The sequence below is a fragment of the Lutra lutra genome, chromosome X, assembly GCF_902655055.1.
Source record: "Lutra lutra chromosome X, mLutLut1.2, whole genome shotgun sequence".
NCBI lineage: Eukaryota > Metazoa > Chordata > Mammalia > Carnivora > Mustelidae > Lutra > Lutra lutra.
The window spans coordinates 31321574-31339195 of record NC_062296.1 but is presented as its reverse complement, the minus strand read 5'-3'; the positions used below and the strand labels follow the sequence as shown (position 1 = coordinate 31339195).

General features: G+C 42.4%; 1 pseudogene; it reads left to right on the top strand.

The window, feature by feature from the left end:
• Positions 1-405: 405 nt before the first annotated feature.
• LOC125091446 (SH2 domain-containing protein 3A-like) lies at positions 406-2057 on the top strand (annotated as a pseudogene).
• The last annotated feature ends 15565 nt before the right edge of the window (positions 2058-17622 follow it).

Sequence of the window (17622 nt, the reverse complement as noted above, 5' to 3'; positions counted from 1 at the left end):
CTTTTAAAAGATAAATAAAGAATAAAAATTAAACTTAAAGAAGTTTTTTTGTACTTTTAGTTGAAGTATACGTAACATATAATATTAGTTTCAGAAGTACAACACAGTGATTTGACAATTATGCACATTATGATATGCATGCCATGATAAGTATAGTTATCATCTGTCACCACCCAGTTATTAAACTATTATTTTTAAAAGATTTTATTTATTTATTTGAGAGAGGGTGGGGCGGGGCAGAGGAAGAAGGAGAGAATCTCAAGCAGATTGTGCATTTAGCATGGAGCCCGGGGGAAGCGGGGAGAGCAACCTCTTGGCAGTTCCATGAGTCCCAGCACAGACGTGGAAGCCTGAGGACTGTCGAATGTACAGAGTTCAAATCCTGGTCCCTCCATGTAGAACTCCATGCAGGTGCCACAGGATGGAGAGGAATTTGCCAGCCAACCCCAGTCCCATGGCCCCCTGTCCCATCAGAAGGCTGAGGTCCTCCTTTCAGCAACATGGGGACTTCTTGGTTCTTGTCCCTGGTCCCATGGGGGCACCACTCGGTGATCTCCGGCTGCTGGCAGGGCTCAGCCTTATCCTTTGAGGTACTCTGTGTGGCCCTGCATCCCCAACCAGGCCAGCCCACAGTCCTCTTTCAGTTGGAGGATGAGCGTTTCCCAAGTTTGCCCTCCCTGGATCTCAGCCATGTGACCAGTCAGCGTCTACTGTCCCAGGCCATAGGGGCTGGGGCTTTCCAGGCCTGTGATAAAGCCAGGACCTATTTGATGCAGTTTTAGTGAGGACACCCTCCCAGACAACCCAGCTCAGATAGAGTTGCCCAGAGCTAGGAAGTGGAGTGGCAGGCAGCCCAGATGTTTGGAGCGCATGGGGCCATCAAGAGAAGACCACTCTGGACCAGGACCCTTAGCTGTGCCCACGTGTGCCCTCTCTTGTAAGGGGTCCACTGCTGACAGCCACAGGGCCTCCGATGGGCAGCTTCATGCCAAGACACTCACCAAGCCACTTCAAACACACTTAGTGGTGCCGTGCGGTGATGTAGATGCCCCCAATCGTACTGTGACCTGGTGTCTCCAGTGCCTGGTGCCCAAGGAACACCCCCCAACCGTAGCGGCCAAGAAACAGAGGCCCCATGGTGGGAAGTCAATGAGGAAGAGGACGAAGAGAAGAGAAATTCTGCAAGACCACAGGCTGAGGTCTCTTTCTGACCCCATAACAACTTCCTCTTGCCTGCTGGGCCCCCAGAATCGGCCCCCAGAACCCAACGACCTGTGTCTGGAACTCCATTCTGGGAGGAATACCCTCTACCTATTATTGGTGGGCTGCCAGACTAGGTTCCTCTAGGAGGGACTACAGGGGTCGCCTCTGACCTGGAGCTGCTCACACTTCCCCATGGGCATGACTGGGGGTTGAAACTTTTAGAGAGACACGATACGCTGGCGCTGGCCCTGCTGGGGGGGTCCGAGGCCGCTGGAGGAGTGCTCGGCCACCCTGCGGTGCCTGGTGGAGCCGGTGCTGCTGTTGCAGCCAGGGGTGGCGGGGGATCTGCCTGGACTGGCCACAGTCAAGGGCGCCCCGTTCATTCCCCAGGTGGCCCAGTCGATTGCCCATGGTGGCACCAGTTCCAACGGAGTCACACAGAAGCTTCAAAGGCCTCAGAGAAGGAGGTGAACATGTTGATGTGGGCGTTCTATGAGGGTGGCTGACCCTGCCACCTGGGGCAAGGTGACACTGCAGCACACGTGGCAGCACACGTGGCACCTGCAGTGCGCCTGCTGGAGAGTGGGGAACTCCAGGGGCCCCCAGAGGAGAGCTACGAGCAGCTGCTGCACAACCAGCATCCTGCACGTCACATGGCCCTGTCTGCCTTCGTCCAAGTTCCGAGAGCCCGCAGCCAGGCTCCTGAGAGAGGCTGCTCTGGGGAGGCCGAGACGTGGGGGCACCACAGGCTGCTCCTCTTGAGCAGTGCTAGTGCGTCCTCAGTGTCCTTTTGCAGCATATGGAGCCTGATGATTGAAAGCACAGGCCTCCTTTTTTCACACTGGGACACCTAGGCTTGGACAAGCCCTGGCTGACACCAAGGAAGTCACCCCAAGCCACTCACACAGCCAATCACGGGGGGAACCCACATTCTGCCTCACACAATGGTGGGCATATTTGCAGAAACCCATCCTGCTCCCAAAAAATGTACATGTAGGATAGGGTGAGGAACAGCTTCCTCCCCCACACCAGATGATCCAGGTGTCTGGGGGCTCTGGATGCCCTATCCCACCCCCACCCCCACGCAAGTATCCTACAAATAGTGAATATAAGGGTTTTTTTTTAGGATTTTATTTATTTATTCGTCAGACAGAGATAACAAGTAGGCAGAGAGGCAGGCACAGAGAGAGGAGGAAGCAGACTCCCCACGGAGCAGAGAACCTGATGTGGGGCTTGATCCCAGAACCCTGGGATCATGACCTGAGCCAAAGGCAGAGGTTTTAACCACTGAGCTACCCAGGCGCCCCATAAGGGTTTTTTTTTTTTTTTTTTTTTAGTTTCTTTTCTTTTTTAAAAGATTTTATTTATTTATTTGACAGAGAGAGAGATCACAAATAGGCAGAGAGGCAAGTAGAGAGAGGGGGGGAAGCAGGCTCCCTGCTGAGCAGAGAGCCCGATGCGGGGCTCGATCTCAGGACCCTGGGATCATGACCTGAGCTGAAGGCAGAGGCTTTAACCCACTGAGCCACCCAGGCGCCCCCCCGCCCACCCATAAGGGTTTTAATGGAAAAGAGAACTCATAGATCTCTTACTCAGAAGCCAGAGTCCACATGCTTTTTAAAAAGTCTACATGACTTCTAGCAAATGCTTTGTACCTGCCTTCAATGTAAAAGTAAGGCTGTGGGGGCACCTGGATGGCTTGGTGGTTGAGCGTGGGTCTCATGAATTGGCTGAGGTCATGATCTCAGGGTCCTGGGAGCCAGCCTGGCCTTGGGCTCCCCACCCAGTAGGGAGTCTGCTTAAGATTCTTTCCCTCTGTCCCTCCCTCCCCTCCTGTGAATGAGTGCTCACTCTCTTTCAAATAAATAAATAAATGTTTTAAAAAAAAATACCACAATGGGGCGCCTGGGTGGCTCAGTCCGTTAAGCGTCTGCCTTCGGCTCAGGTCATGATCCCAGAGTCCTGGGATGGAGCCCACATCAGGCTCCCTGCTCAGCAGAGATCTTCTCCCACTCCCCCGGCTCATGCTTTTTCTCCCTCTCAAATAAACAAATAAAACCTTTTAAAAAATATTCCTCTAAGAATAATAGAAATGTTTAAATACTAATTATTAGGAAATAATTTTAATTTATTTATTTGAGTTAGAGAGCTTGAGAGAGCACAAGCAGGGGCAACAGCAGGGTGGGTGAGGTGGGGGCAGAGGGAGAGGGAGAAGTGGACTCCCTGCTGAGCAAGGAACCCAATATGGGGCTCCATCCCAGGATCCTAGGATCACGACCAGAGCTGAAGGCAGACGCTCAACTGACTGAACCACCCAGGCACCCCAGGAAATAATTTTTATTGCATTTCTTTTATATGCTAGACAGTGTGCCATATATTTTATATGTATTTTCTAGTGTGAAACATGGTTTACTTGTAAAGGGTTTATATCAGATAATAATACAATTTTTAAGGTTAAACAAAATAAATTTTAAAACTAGATATGCAAAACATATTCCATCTTTAAATGAACTACTGAAAGCTATATACCACTAAAGAAACTTGTAGTTCCAGGGCGCCTGGGTGGCTCAGTGGGTTAAGCCGCTGCCTTCAGCTCAGGTCATGATCCCAGGGTCCTGGGATCGAGTCCCGCATCGGGCTCTCTGCTCAGCAGGGAGCCTGCTTCCCTTCCTCTCTCTCTGCCTGCCTCTCTGCCTACTTGTGATCTCTGTCTGTCAAATAAATAAATAAAATCTTTAAAAAAAAAAAAAAAAAAAAAAAAAAAAGAAACTTGTAGTTCCATTGCATACCAGTATAAAAAAAAAGTCATTAATAGTTGTTTTGCCAAAGACATTAATTTAAAATAATTTTAGGGTGCCTAGGTGGCTCAGTTGGTTGGGCATCTGCCTTCGGCTCAGGTCTCTGTCCTGGGGTCCTGGATTGAGTCCCGCATTTGGCTCCCTGCTCAGTGGGGAGCCTGCTTTCCTTCTTCCATTGCCTGCTACTCCCCTGCTTGTGCTCTTTCTCTTTGTCAAATAAATAAATAAAATCTTAAAAAAATATAAATAATTCTATAGGATTGGAAAATGGTGAGTTAAAAATAAAGGGGCTGAGGAGCACCTGGGTCGTGCCGTTAGTTAAGTGTCTGACTTCGGCTCAGGTCATGATCCCAGAGTCCTGGAATCAAATCCCCCTTGGGTTGCCAAATCAGTGACCATTGGGAGTTTGCTTGTCCCTCTCCCTTTTCCCTCTATCCTTCTGCCCCTCCCCCACCCCACACCTGCTTGTGCGTGCTCTCTCTCTCTCTCTCTCAGATAAATGAATATAATCTTTTTAAAAAAATAAAAAAAGGGGCGCCTGGGTGGCTCAGTGGGTTAAAGCCTCTGCCTTCGGCTCGGGTCATGATCCCAGGGTCCTGGGATCGAGCCCCACATCGGGCTTTCTGCTCTGCAGGGAGCCTGCTTCCTCCTCTCTCTCTCTCTGCCTGCCTCTCTGCCTACTTGTGATCTCTCTCTGTCAAATAAATAAATAAAATCTTTAAGAAAAAAAATAAAATAAAAAAATAGGGATGCCTAGGTGGCTCATTCTGATTAAACTTCTACCTTCTGGCTCAGGTCATGATCTCAGCATTCTGGGATGGAGTCCTGCATCTGGCTTATTGCTCAACGGGGAGTCTGCTTCTCCTTCTGCCACTTCCCCTGCTTGTGCGCTCTCTCTCTCTCTCTCTCTCACTCTCTAACAAATACATATATAAATAAAATCTTAAAAAAATAATAAAGGGACAGATTAACAAATGGCCAAGAAGCACAGGAGATACCCAACATCACTAATCCTCATAGAAACGCAAAGCAAAACCACAATGAGATATTATCTCATACCCATTAGGATTGCTACTATTAAAAAAAAAATGAGAGGTGCTGGTAAGGTTATGGAGAAATTAGAAACTTCATGCACCATTGGCAGGAAATATGGTGCAAAGCTGTGGAAAACAATATTGAGTTTCCCCCCAAAATTAAAAATAGAATGACCGTATGATCTAGCGATCCTACTTCTGGGTATATATCCAAAAGAATTAAAAATGAAGAAATAGGGGCGCCTGGGTGGCTCAGTGGGTTAAAGCTTCTGCCTTCGGCTCAGGTCATGATCCCAGGGTCCTGGGATCGAACCCCGCATGGGGCTCTCTGCTCAGCAGGGAGCCTGCTTCCTCCTCCCTCTCTGCCTGCTTCTCTGTGATCTCTGTCTGTCAAATAAATAAATAAAATCTTTTAAAAAAAAATTTAAAAAAATGAGGAAATATTTGCACAACCATGTTCCTAGCAGCAGTAAGAGCCAAGAGGTGAAAGCAACACAAATCTCAGTCAATGGATAAATGGATTTAAAAAATGTAGTATGTACATGCAATGGAATATCATTGTCTTAAATAGAAAGGAAATCCAACCACATGCTACAACATGGATGAAACCTAAGGACATTATACTAAGAGAAATTAACCAATCACAAAAAGACAAATACTGTATGATTCTACTTATATGAGTCAAATTCATAGAGATAGAAAGTGGAATGGTGATAAACATGGAGGGGGAGAGGGAAAAGAGGAGTCTTTACTTTTTTTTTTAAGAGGAGTCCTTATTTTTTTTTTAAGACTTAATTTATTTATTTGACAGACAGAGATCACAAGTAGGCAGAGAAGCAGGCAGAGAAAGAGAGAGAGAGAGAAGCAGACTGCCTGCCGAGCAGAAAGCCCGATGCAGGGCTCGATCCCAGGACCCTGAGATCATGACCTGAGCCAAAGGCAGAGAGGCTTAACCCACTGAGCCACCCAGGTGCCCCTGTATCATATATTTCTTTAAGCACTTGCCGGTTAACAAATGATTTACTTGTTTACAGTTTCCCTACCATGCAACCAAAAAAAAACCAAAAACAAAACAAAGGTTTCTTTAAAGTTCCTGAAATATCTGTGTATTTGTCTATGTATGTGTACATGTGTATTTCAATTTTTTTATTGAAGTATAATTGACATATGATGTTATATTAGTCTCAGGTATACAACATATTCATTATACAACCCTATACATTACTCAGTGCTTACCATGAGTATAGTCACTGTCACTATACAACATTAATACAATATTATTAATTACATTTTCTTTGCTGTACCTTTTTTAAAAGATTTTATTTTTTTTTTTGGAAATATTTTATTTATTTATTTGACAGGTAGAGAGACAGTAAGAGAGGGAACACAAGCAGGGGGAGTGGGAGATGGAGAAGCAGGCTACCTGCTGAGCAAGGAGCCCGATGTAGGGCTCGATCCCAGGACCCCGGGATCATGACCTGAGCCAAAGGCAGAGGCTTTAACCCACTGAGCCACCCAGGCAACCCTAAAGAGGAGTCTTTAAATATGCATAGTGTTTCAGATTTCCAAGATGAAAAACTCACAAATATGGAGGATTTTTTGCACAACAATCTGAATATATTTACCACTACTGAACTGTGTACTTAAAAATGATCAAGATTGGGGGAAATTGGAAGGGGAGGTGAACCATGAGAGACTATGGACTCTGAAAAACAATCTGAGGGGTTTGAAGGGGCAGGGGGTGGGAGGTTGGGGGAACCAGGTGGTGGGTATTAGAAAGGGCACTGATTGCATGGAGCACTGGGTGTGGTGCAAAAACAATGAATACTGTTATGCTGAAAATAAATTTTAAAAAAATCATTAAAAAAATGATCAAGATGGTAAATTTTATGTTAAACGTTTTTACTAGGTAGATCGTTTACATTTCTAAGTCAATTAATGTTTTTACAACTTCTCTTATTAAAAAAATGAAATAGAAGGTGATCTCTAAAACATTGTTTTTCCGTGTAAAGAATATGCCATTATGTAAATCTTTAAACAATTATTCTACCGACAAAGAAAAGCATCACACATTTAAATTGATGAGTATATTTCCCTGAAAACATATAAACACAATAATGTTGCCTTTTTAGAAGGTAAAGAGGGCACTTAGGCGGCTCAGTTGGTTAAGCAACTGTTTTCAGTTCAGGTCATGATCCCAGGGTTCTGGGATTGAGTCCCACATGGGGCTTCCCATGCTCTGTGGGGGACTGCTTCTCCCTCTCCTTCTGCATGCCACTCCCCCAGCTTGTGCTCTCTCTATGAAATAAATAAAATCTTAAAAAAAAAAAAAAAGAGGGGCTCCTGGGAGACTCAGTGGTTTAAGCCTCTGCCTTCGGCTCAGGTCATGATCTCAGGGTCCTGGGATGGAGCCCTGCATTGAGCTCTCTGCTCAACAGGGAACCTGCTTCCCCCTCTCTCTCTGCCTGCCTCTCTGCCTACTTGTGATCTCTCTCTCTCTGTGTCAAATAAATAAAATCTTTTTAAAAAAATAGAAGGTAAACAAGGTGAAATTGGTAAAGATCTGACGATCTGGTAGGAGAATATTTGTGATATTCAATTTGGGTATTATATAAAGTCTATGTAATAAGGATAAAGATTAGTTCAAACTCAAATAATTTCTAATGTGTATCAGAAAAATCACAGATTATTCATCTTTTTACTACTTTACAGATAACTGGTGTCTATGTAAGATGGGGATACTAAAGGAAGTGGACAAAGAATAGCAAACATAACATATTAATTTCCAGCATTTTAGAGGCAATTACATGAATATAAAAGGACTCCAGTAACATGATAGACCAAATGTCAATATCCATAAATTTAGAGAGCTCCTCAGTCAAATGTTACAAATATCCTCATTGAAAAACAAGCATGGCACACAAGTGTACTTTGCAAAGGAGAAGTAGCAAATAACCAGTAGACATGAACTAAAAAATCAGCCTCAATAGCAATTTAAAAATTAAATGATTTTTTTCCTCCTTTTTTTAAGTAGACCCCACACCCAATGTGAGGCTCGAACTCACAGCCCTGAGATCAAGAGTCCCATGCATTACTGAATGAGCAAGCCAGGTGCCCCCAAAATAAAATATTATCTTGCAAATATTATTTCAGCTTATCTGTCTTGTTGACAGAAATTTGTTGTAAAATTCTTACTCTTGGGATGCCTGCGTGGCTCAGTCAGTTAAGTGGCTGACTCGATTTCAGTTCAGGTCATGATCTCAAGATTGTGAGAGTGAGTCCCACGTTTGGCCCATGCTCTTGCTTAGCTTGGAGGGAAGAGGGGTGCCTGCTTCAGATTCTTTCTCCCTCTCCCTCTGCCCCTCCCCCTACTCATGTTCACTCTTATAATCTCTCTAAAATAAATATTATTTTTTATTCTTACTCTAAATATATCTTGGTAAAAGTATTCCAAAGACCTGGACAATATTGTTTATCTTTTGAGCTAGTTGTCCCAATTTTTAGAAGTGCAAAAAATTTTTGGCATACCTGTGTTCATCACAGCATTACATCTCGTGTAAAATAAAATTGGAATGAACCTAAATGACCCATAAAAAAGGAATTACTAAATAAGTTATGATATACAATGAAATACTATACAGCTTTAAAAGAATATTTAATAGCTTAAGAAATTATCAAGATGTTTAGATTTAGAAAGGATGTGGGGCGCCTGGGTGGCTCAGTGGGTTGAGCCTCTGCCTTTCGCTCAGGTCATGGTCTCAGGGTCTCTCTCTCTGTGTCAAATAAATAAATAAAATCTTAAAAAAAAAAGATTTAGAAAGGATGTGAATTATATATTTAATGCTACTTTAAAACATTATTTTTTAAATTTATGTTTTAAAAGTCTTCATTTGAGAGCGAAAGAGAGAGCACAAGTAGGGGGACCAGCAGAAGGAGAGGGAGAAGCAGGCTCCCCAGCGAGAAGGAAGCCCAACACGGGGCTCAAGCCTGACCCTGGGACCCTGGCAACCCTTTATTTATTTATTTGACAGAGCAGGACCAGAAGTAGGGGGAGGGGCAGAAGGAAAGGAAGAAGGAGGTTCCCCACTGAGCATAGAGCCTGATGCTTAGTTCAACCCCAGAACCCTGAGATCATGACATGAATTGAAGGCAGACGCTTAACTGACAGAGCCACCCAGGCACCCCAGCATTATATATTTTAAAACAAAAATATAATATGTCCATTGAAAAAAAAGAATGTTAAATGTTATCAAATGCTAAAAATATTTGGTATCATCGGGTGGTGGAAAGGATGGTTTTTAAAAACTGTAATACACTTCTCTCATATAAATATATACTTTGTCATTGTTAAAATGTGTGTGATGGGGCGCCTGGGTGGCTCAGTAGGTTAAACCTCTGCCTTTGGCTCAGGTCATGATCTCAGGGTCCTGGGATCGAGCCCCGCATCGGGCTCTCTGCTCAGTGGGGAGCCTGCTTCCTCCTCTCTCTCTGTGCCTGCCTCTCTGCCTACTTGAGATCTCTGTCTGTCAAATAAATAAATAAAATCTTAAAAAAAAAATGTGTGTGGTAATATTCCTTTAGGAAATCAGAAAAACTGAGTTATTTTTAGATGTCCATTTGCCCTATGAAGTCTTTATTACCAAAGTCCTTCTATATCTTAAAAAAATCAAACAGATACGTGAAGATCTAATTCACATACTATACAATTCATTCATTTAAAGTGCACATTACGGACGCCTGGGTGGTTCAGTTGGTTAAGCGGCTGCCTTCGGCTCAGATCATGATCCCAGGGCCCTGGGATCGAGTCCCGAATCAGGCTCCTTTCTCAGCGGGGAGCCTGCTTCTCTCTCTCTGCCTCTGCCTGCCTCTCTGCCTACTTGTGATCTCTGCCTGTCAAATAAATAAATAAAATCTTAAAAAAAATAAAAAAAATAAAGTGCACATTATATTGATAATTGAAAGTGTGGTATTGGTCTCCAACTATTATTGTTGAATAGTCTATTTCTCACTTCGGTTTTGTCAGGTTTTGTTTCACATATTTGGGGACTCTGTTGTTACATGCATATGTGTTTCTAATTGTTTCTTTATACTTTCATACCATAAGAGAGAATTATTCTATCCTCTGTGACTACACAGCTCATTGTTTATTAGGCTGTTCTATAGTTTTTCACAATTCACTGTTATTTTTATATTTGTACCTGTCTCTCTCCCTACTGTATCTCAGTAATCTTTGCATTATAGAATCAAATCAAGTACAGGGACACAATAGTAGTCAGTAAATGTTAAATAAATGAATGAATGAATCCCTTGCTTTGTAATTAGCCTCAAAGACTTTCCTGCCATGCTTCATATTTTGAGTTCGAGAGACTGATACACAACATTCTCAAAGGCGATGTTTGAAAATGTCAAGCTGAATTTGGGTAAAATTCCCCTTCCCAATTTCCTTTGGAAATTTCAGTATATATTGTATTCAAGTTAATTGTGAGAAAATTAGCATAGATGCAAAGGTTGAGTTCTGTACCTTTGTAAATTTTACTTTTATATACTTACAACACTTTTATTTATTTTTTTTAAAAGATTTTATTTATTTATTTGACAGACAGAGATCACAAGTAGGCAGAGAGGCAGGCAGAGAGAGAGAGAGAGGACGAAGCCGGCTCCCTGCTGAGCAGAGAGCCCGATGTGGGGCTCGATCCCAGAACCCTGGGATCATGACCTGAGCTGAAGGCAGAGGCTTTAACCCACTGAGCCACCCAGGTGCCCCCTTACAACACTTTTATATAAATTATTTCCTTTCTTTTGTATATTATTTTATTAAGTCGTTATTTTTATTTTTAAAAAGATTTTATTTATTTATTTATTTGAATATTTTATTTATTTATTTGACAGACAGAGAGCACAAGTAGTCAGAGAGGCAGGCAGAGAGAGAGAGGGAAGCGGACTCCCTGCTGAGCAGAGATCCTGATGTGGGGCTCTATCCCAGCCAGGACCCTGGGATCATGACCTGAGCTGAAGGCAGAGGCTTAACCCACTGAGCCACCCAGGAGCCCCGATTTTATTTATTTATTTATCAGCAAAAGAGAGAAAGAGCACAAGCAGGACTGAACAGCAGGCAGAGGGAGAAGCATGTTTCCTGCTGAGCAGGGAGTCAGATTTGAGACTGGATCCCAGACTCTGGGATCATGCATGACCTGAGTCAAAGGCAGTTGCTTAACTGACTGAGCCACCCAGGTGTCTCTTTCTTATACATATTTTTTTTAAGAGTTTATTTATTTGACAGAAAGCCACACAGCTAGAGAGGGAACACAGGCAGGGGGAGTGGGAGAGGGAGAAGCAGGCTTCCTGCCAAGCAGGGAGCCCAATGCGGAGCTCCATCCTAGGACCCTGGGATCATGACCTGAGCCAAAGGCAGACACTTAAGGACTGAGCCACCCAGGAGCCCCTCTTTCTTATATTTTAGAGTTTAAATTTCCACAGCATTAATGCCCTCAGTAGGATGTTAGAAGAAAGCAAGAAACTGGTAGAAAAACAAACAAATTATGAGGTACTAAATGTTTTCCTCAATTATTTCTATTCTATTTGCTATCTCCTATTAACCTGGTTTGTAACCTAGCATCGCAACATAGCAGGAAATAATAGATTATTTACTTTCTAGGAAAATACTCATGGAGCAATTTTGAAAAATGTGAACACAAGCTTCAATAAAAAGTTCAGAGATTACTGGAAAAAATTTTTAATTTTCTTTGAAAGTTAATTAATCCACTCTTTATATGATTGTATACTCATACCGCTAAATATCGGGAAATGTATTTGGCTACCTAATACACAGAAAAAGAGTACTTTAAAGAAAGTGTTTTTAAAATATTCTAACAATATAATTAGTAATCATGTTAGAAATATTAACCTTTGGGATGCCTGAGTGGCTCAGTGGGTTAAGCCGCTGCCTTTGGCTCAGGTCATGATCCTGTGGTCCTGGGATTGAGTCCCACATCGGGCCCCTTGCTCAGTGGGGAGCCTGCTTCTCTCTCTGCCTCTGCCTGCCACTCTGCCTGCTTGTGCTGGATCCCGCTTTGTGACAAATAAATAAATAAATAAATAAAATATTAAAAAAAAAAAAGAAATATTAATCTTTAACAAAATTCTCAGAGGAGCACCTGGCCTGCTCAGTTGGTGGAGCATGCAATTTTTGATATCAGGATTGTAAGTTCAAGCCCCATGCTGGGCACAGAGCTGACTTAAAATAAATAAATAAATAAATAAATAAACAATAATTTTAAAAAAGGTCTTCTCAGAAATCTTGCATTTGAAATATATATACATGATAAAATATAATAAATATATATAATAATTTTACATATAACTATATATAACAAACTTATGTATAATTATATATAACTATATATAATAATCATATGCTCTCTCTCTCTCTCTATATATATATATAATAGGGAGAGATATAACTATTTTCAGGGGGAAAAATGTTTCTCTGCCCTTCGAGGTCCTTGTAGCTGGAGTAAGAATTAAATTGACTTGAGACAGATTAACAGGAGAAAATCAAATTTTGTTTTGTATGTACAGGGGATCCATACAAACATGAAGTTCCAAAGACAGTCAGGTAATATGAGATTTATATGACATCTGGAGCTGAGATGAGGGTTAGGAGTCTGGAGATACAAAGAGGAAGAAGACTTTAGTGGAAAGTGACAGAAGATGTTTGGAAAACAAAGGGTACTCTTTTATGCAAATAAGTGTTTTAGGTAAAAAGGACTGTCTTTTAATAGTTCTCTTCCTGGTTCAGGCTCTCCTTTTCAATGGAAATTTAGGTAGTTGAGGGGGTTGCAAGGAGCTTTTCCTGAATCTGCTGGGTTTTGATTGCTTTTTTTTTTAATTCTAATTTTACCTTTATTTATTTATTTATTTTTTTAATTCTATTTTTTTTAAACAATTCTAATTTTACCTTTATTTATTTATTTATTTTTTTAATTCTATTTTTTTTTAAACATATAATATATTTTTATCCCCAGGGGTACAGGTCTGCGAATCGCCAGGTTTACACACTTCACAGCACTCACCATAGCACATACCCTCCCCAATATCCATAACCCCACTCCCCCTCTCCCAACCCCCCTTCCCCCATCAACCCTCAGTTTGTTTTGTGAGATTAAGAGTCACTTATGGTTTGTCTCCTTCCCAATCCCATCTTGTTTCATTTACTCTTCTCCTACCCCCTTAACCCCCCCATGTTGCATCTCCTCTCCCTCATATCAGGGAGATCATATGATAGTTGTCTTTCTCCGATTGACTTATTTATAATTCAAAATAATCTTCATGCCAAAGTAACCCATTTTGGGGAGGTCTGCCCATTTTGGGAGGCCTACACTACACATACACACACACACACCCTCCACATATGTATGTATGTATGTATGTATATTCTTAACCATGTAACTTTTAACTACATAAAAATTATTACGCAGAAAACAGAGCTAAAAGGAAATATACAAAATGTTTAGATTGATTTTTGAATACTTGGTTATTTTCTTTGATTTCCTTTTTCTTTCCTTTTTGTGTTTTCTAAATAGTGTACAAATATATGAAAGAAACTGCTAATTTAAATGAACAAATTTTTAAAAGATTTTATTTTTTTAAAGATTTTTATTTATTTATTGGACAGATGAAGATCACAAGTAGGTAGAGAAGCAGGCAGAGAGAGAGGAGGAAGGAGGCTCCTTGCTGAGCAGAGAGCCCGATGGGGGGCTCGATCCCAGGACCCTGGGATCATGACCTGAGCTGAAGGCAGAGGCCTCAACCCACTGAGCCACCCAGGTGCCCCTAAAGATTTTACATTTTTAAGTAATCTCTACACCTAACATGGGGCTTGAACTCACAACGCTGAGATCAAGAGTCTCATGTTCTACCAAACAAGCCAGCCAGAGGCCTCTAAATGAATAATTTTTAAACTTTGTTTTTTTAAAAAGAAGAAAATTAAGTTTGCCTTAAATATTTCTGGAACATACATTCAGTTACTCAAGGATCAACTAATTACCTACCAGACAAGAAATTACACTCTGTTCAAGGAGTTATCATCTAGTGTTAAAAAAGGCATCAGGGCACCTGGGTGGCTCAGTGGGTTAAGCCTCTGCCTTCGGCTCAGGTCATGATCCCAGGGTCCTGGGATGGAGCCCCACATCGGGCTCTCTGCTCAGCAGGGAGTCTGCTCCGCACCCCACCCCCCGCCCGCCTCTCTGTCTACTTGTGATCTCTATCTGTCAAATAAATAAATAAAATCTTTAAAAAAAAAAAAAGGCATCAACAGAGGACTTCCTCCATTTCATCCTCAAACTTTCTAATCGATTAAGTTTTTCTTTCTAGCTTATCTCTAATTTAAACAAAGGACCCTGCGGGTGAAGCATCCCATGATGGGAACCAAAACTACCCCCGAATCAGTAAGGACTGCCCTGACCAGCGAGCCCCCCCACTCACGATTGACTCCCATTCAACAACTGACCTGACCTTTACTACCCACCTCCTTGTACCCGTCAACTTTTGTCCTACATTTTCTTTATATAAACCTAGAAGTATTTTCAGCATTTAGGAGACAGTCTTTGAGAGGTTAGTCCACTATCTTCCCAGTGTTGGCCCCTCTGAAATAAATTTCTTTCTTGTTACCACCACTCAGCTCTCTGCCTCTAGATTATGTCAGTGGCAAGTGGTCAAAGTCAGTCTGTTTAGGGTCCCTGATGTTGGGAGCTCTTGTACCCCTGTGTCCTGTCGACAAGATAACCAACCCAAAACAGAGTCACTGATGCTAAGCCCTATATCAGCAAACCAAAACTTAATACCTAATGTAATTGCAGTTTCAGTTTCTCCTGGGAATGTAATCTTTTAAAAATATTTTTATTGGGGCGCCTGGGTGGCTCAGTGGGTTAAAGTCTCTGCCTTTGGCTCAGGTCATGATCCCTGGGTCCTGGGATCGAGCCCCGCGTTGGCTCTCTGCTCAGCAGAGAGCCTGCTTCCCTTCCTCTCTCTCTGCCTGCCTCTCTGCCTACTTTTGATCTCTGTCTGTCAAATAAATAAATAAAATCTTTTAAAATTTTATTTATTTATTTATTTATTTGTCAGAGTGTTGGGGAAATCTGAATTGACCAAGGAAACCCAAGGGGCACATGGAAATCAGGGAGAACTCAACTCTATTATCATTGGCGGTCTCAATGGGATCATTTCCCAAAGGCTGAGCACCTAACAGGGTTAAGGGTGAGTTTTTATGGTTACAGGTGATGGGGAATGGTAATGGGACGTTTTCACCGTCTCTCAGGGCCAATTGGCCCCCTTCATGTGGAAGTATAATCTATACGGAGGGAGGTGTCTCAGGAGAGTGCTAAATCATCTCTGGAAACTTGCTTTTTTTTCTTTTCTTAACCAAACAGGATGGCCATTTGGTCTTTTCTTCCGCCTCAGCAGGAGCAATGGAGAGCAGGGGACAGGAAGGGGCTGTGGCCTGGGGGTCTCTATCCAAAGAGAGAAAGAGAGAGAGAGAGCAAGCAGGGGGAGCGGCAGGCAAAGGGAGAAGCAGGTTCCCTACTGAGCAAGGAGCCTGATGCAGGGCTTGATCCCAGGACCCTGGGACTATGGAGTGGAAGGAATATGCTTAACCAACTGAGCAACCCAGGCTGGGAATGTAATCTTTAACCAATCCATCTAGAATTACCAGGTCAGTTCTAATGAATAAAACTGCCTGACGGAACCCTTCCATCACTCCTTGGAAGGCAACCTTGCCTGAAACAATGCATTCTTTGCTAATAAACTTCCATTTCTTTTCCCCTTTCTGCCTTTAGGAACTTTTCTTTTTCTACAGCTCTTTGGAGCTCCTTTCTATTTGCTGGGTGGGATACTGCCTGATTCATGGGTTGTTGAATAAGGCCAATTTTATCTTTACATTTATTTAGTGGAATTTTGTTGTTTAACAGATTTGGTGGCAGTGCAGGGCTGAAGGAGTCTTCCAACAGCTTCAGGAACTATGAGAATCATGGGTTTGGTACCCAAAAAACCCTTTTGAGTTCTCTTTCTTGCTATTTCTGAGAGCTATGGGTAAGTTCCTCTCAGTTCTGAGCTTGGTTCTCTTTGCATGGAGCTCCCAATAAAAGTGACTTCCCACTGGTCCCAATGCAAAACCTGGATTTAGTCCAGGATCAGAATGGGTCCAACTTAAAAACCAGAATGGGTTTGGATCCAGACTGGATTCAATTTAAACTGGACAGAGTCCAGTGAGAGACCTCAAGGGAATAACATTTTGTTTTAAGTAAAGTCTATTATTAATGGGAATCTTGGAGGCAAAAAAGAAGTCACAAAGTTGATGAACCTGGGTTGGGCACTTAGAAGCTGATACAGTACTTGCCTGCCACCTAGCTTGAAGAATCCCATGTTAGGATAAATTGATTACAAAACAGTTTAGATGGACACTAGGTCACCTGCCAACTTCAAGAGAATTTCCGTGCAGCAAGGTACATTGTAAAATACCATGCAATCCCCAAACCAGTGGCACATCCTTCTTGGGTGTTTGGTTCCAAGCCACCCAAAAGTTTAGCCAAAAAATGAGATTGTTAAAAGAGTTAAGTACACCACCTTCCAGCATGCCTCCCTAAGGCCATCAGCATAGTTCTTACACATAAAATAAATCCAAGAGCTGTGCTTCCAGAAGCTATCAATAGCTGCAAAAATGGCAACATTGAGTGCCTGGGTGGCCCAGTCAGTTAAGTGTCAGCCTTTGGCTCAGGTCATGATCCCAGGGTCCTCAGATTGAGACCCGAGACGGGCTCCCTTCTCAGTAGGGAGCCTGCTTCTCCCTCCTCCTCTGCCTGTTGCTCCTCCTGCTTGCGTTGTCTGTCAAATAAATAAATAAAATATTTTTTTAAAATGGCAAAATCATGCTAAGTTTTTGTGTCCTGCAAACTGGGCTTGATAATCGTGCATTTGAAGGTTCTAAAATATGGCTGGACATGGGATGCCTGGGTAGCTCAGTTGGTTAAGTGTCTGCCTTTGGCTCAGGTCATGATCCCAAGGTCCTGGGATCGACTCCCGCATTGGGCTCCTTGCTCAACGGAGAGCCTGTTTCTCCTTCTGTCTGTGTCTCTCTGGCAAAATAAACTCTTAAAAAAAAAAAATATGGCTAGATAGAAATGTAGGCTGTACCCTTTTTGTGGCTCAATTTGACTGGACCAAAATGTGGGTTAAATTCTACTTTTGGCAAGGTTCCTACCTAACTGCTGCCAGCCTTTAAGGGAATTACAATGACTGTTTTGAGGAATGTTCGAATTAGGTAAGTTCCCTTCTAAAAGTGCACTTAAAAGCAAGGGTTTCCAAATCAAACAAACAGAATGGGAAACCTATTTTAATTGGCATACAGAAACCTCCAAAGTGCTTTGAAATTCCAAAATACCTATGATGAAAGTTCTGTTGTGAAAGGCTAGTGAAAAATTAAAAATATAAGAGGGACCTAAAATAATAGACCTTAAGACTAATGTAACCCCTACCACTTCCCTCTATCTTCCTTTATCTGAGTACTTAATTCAAGTAATCCTCTGTCTAAA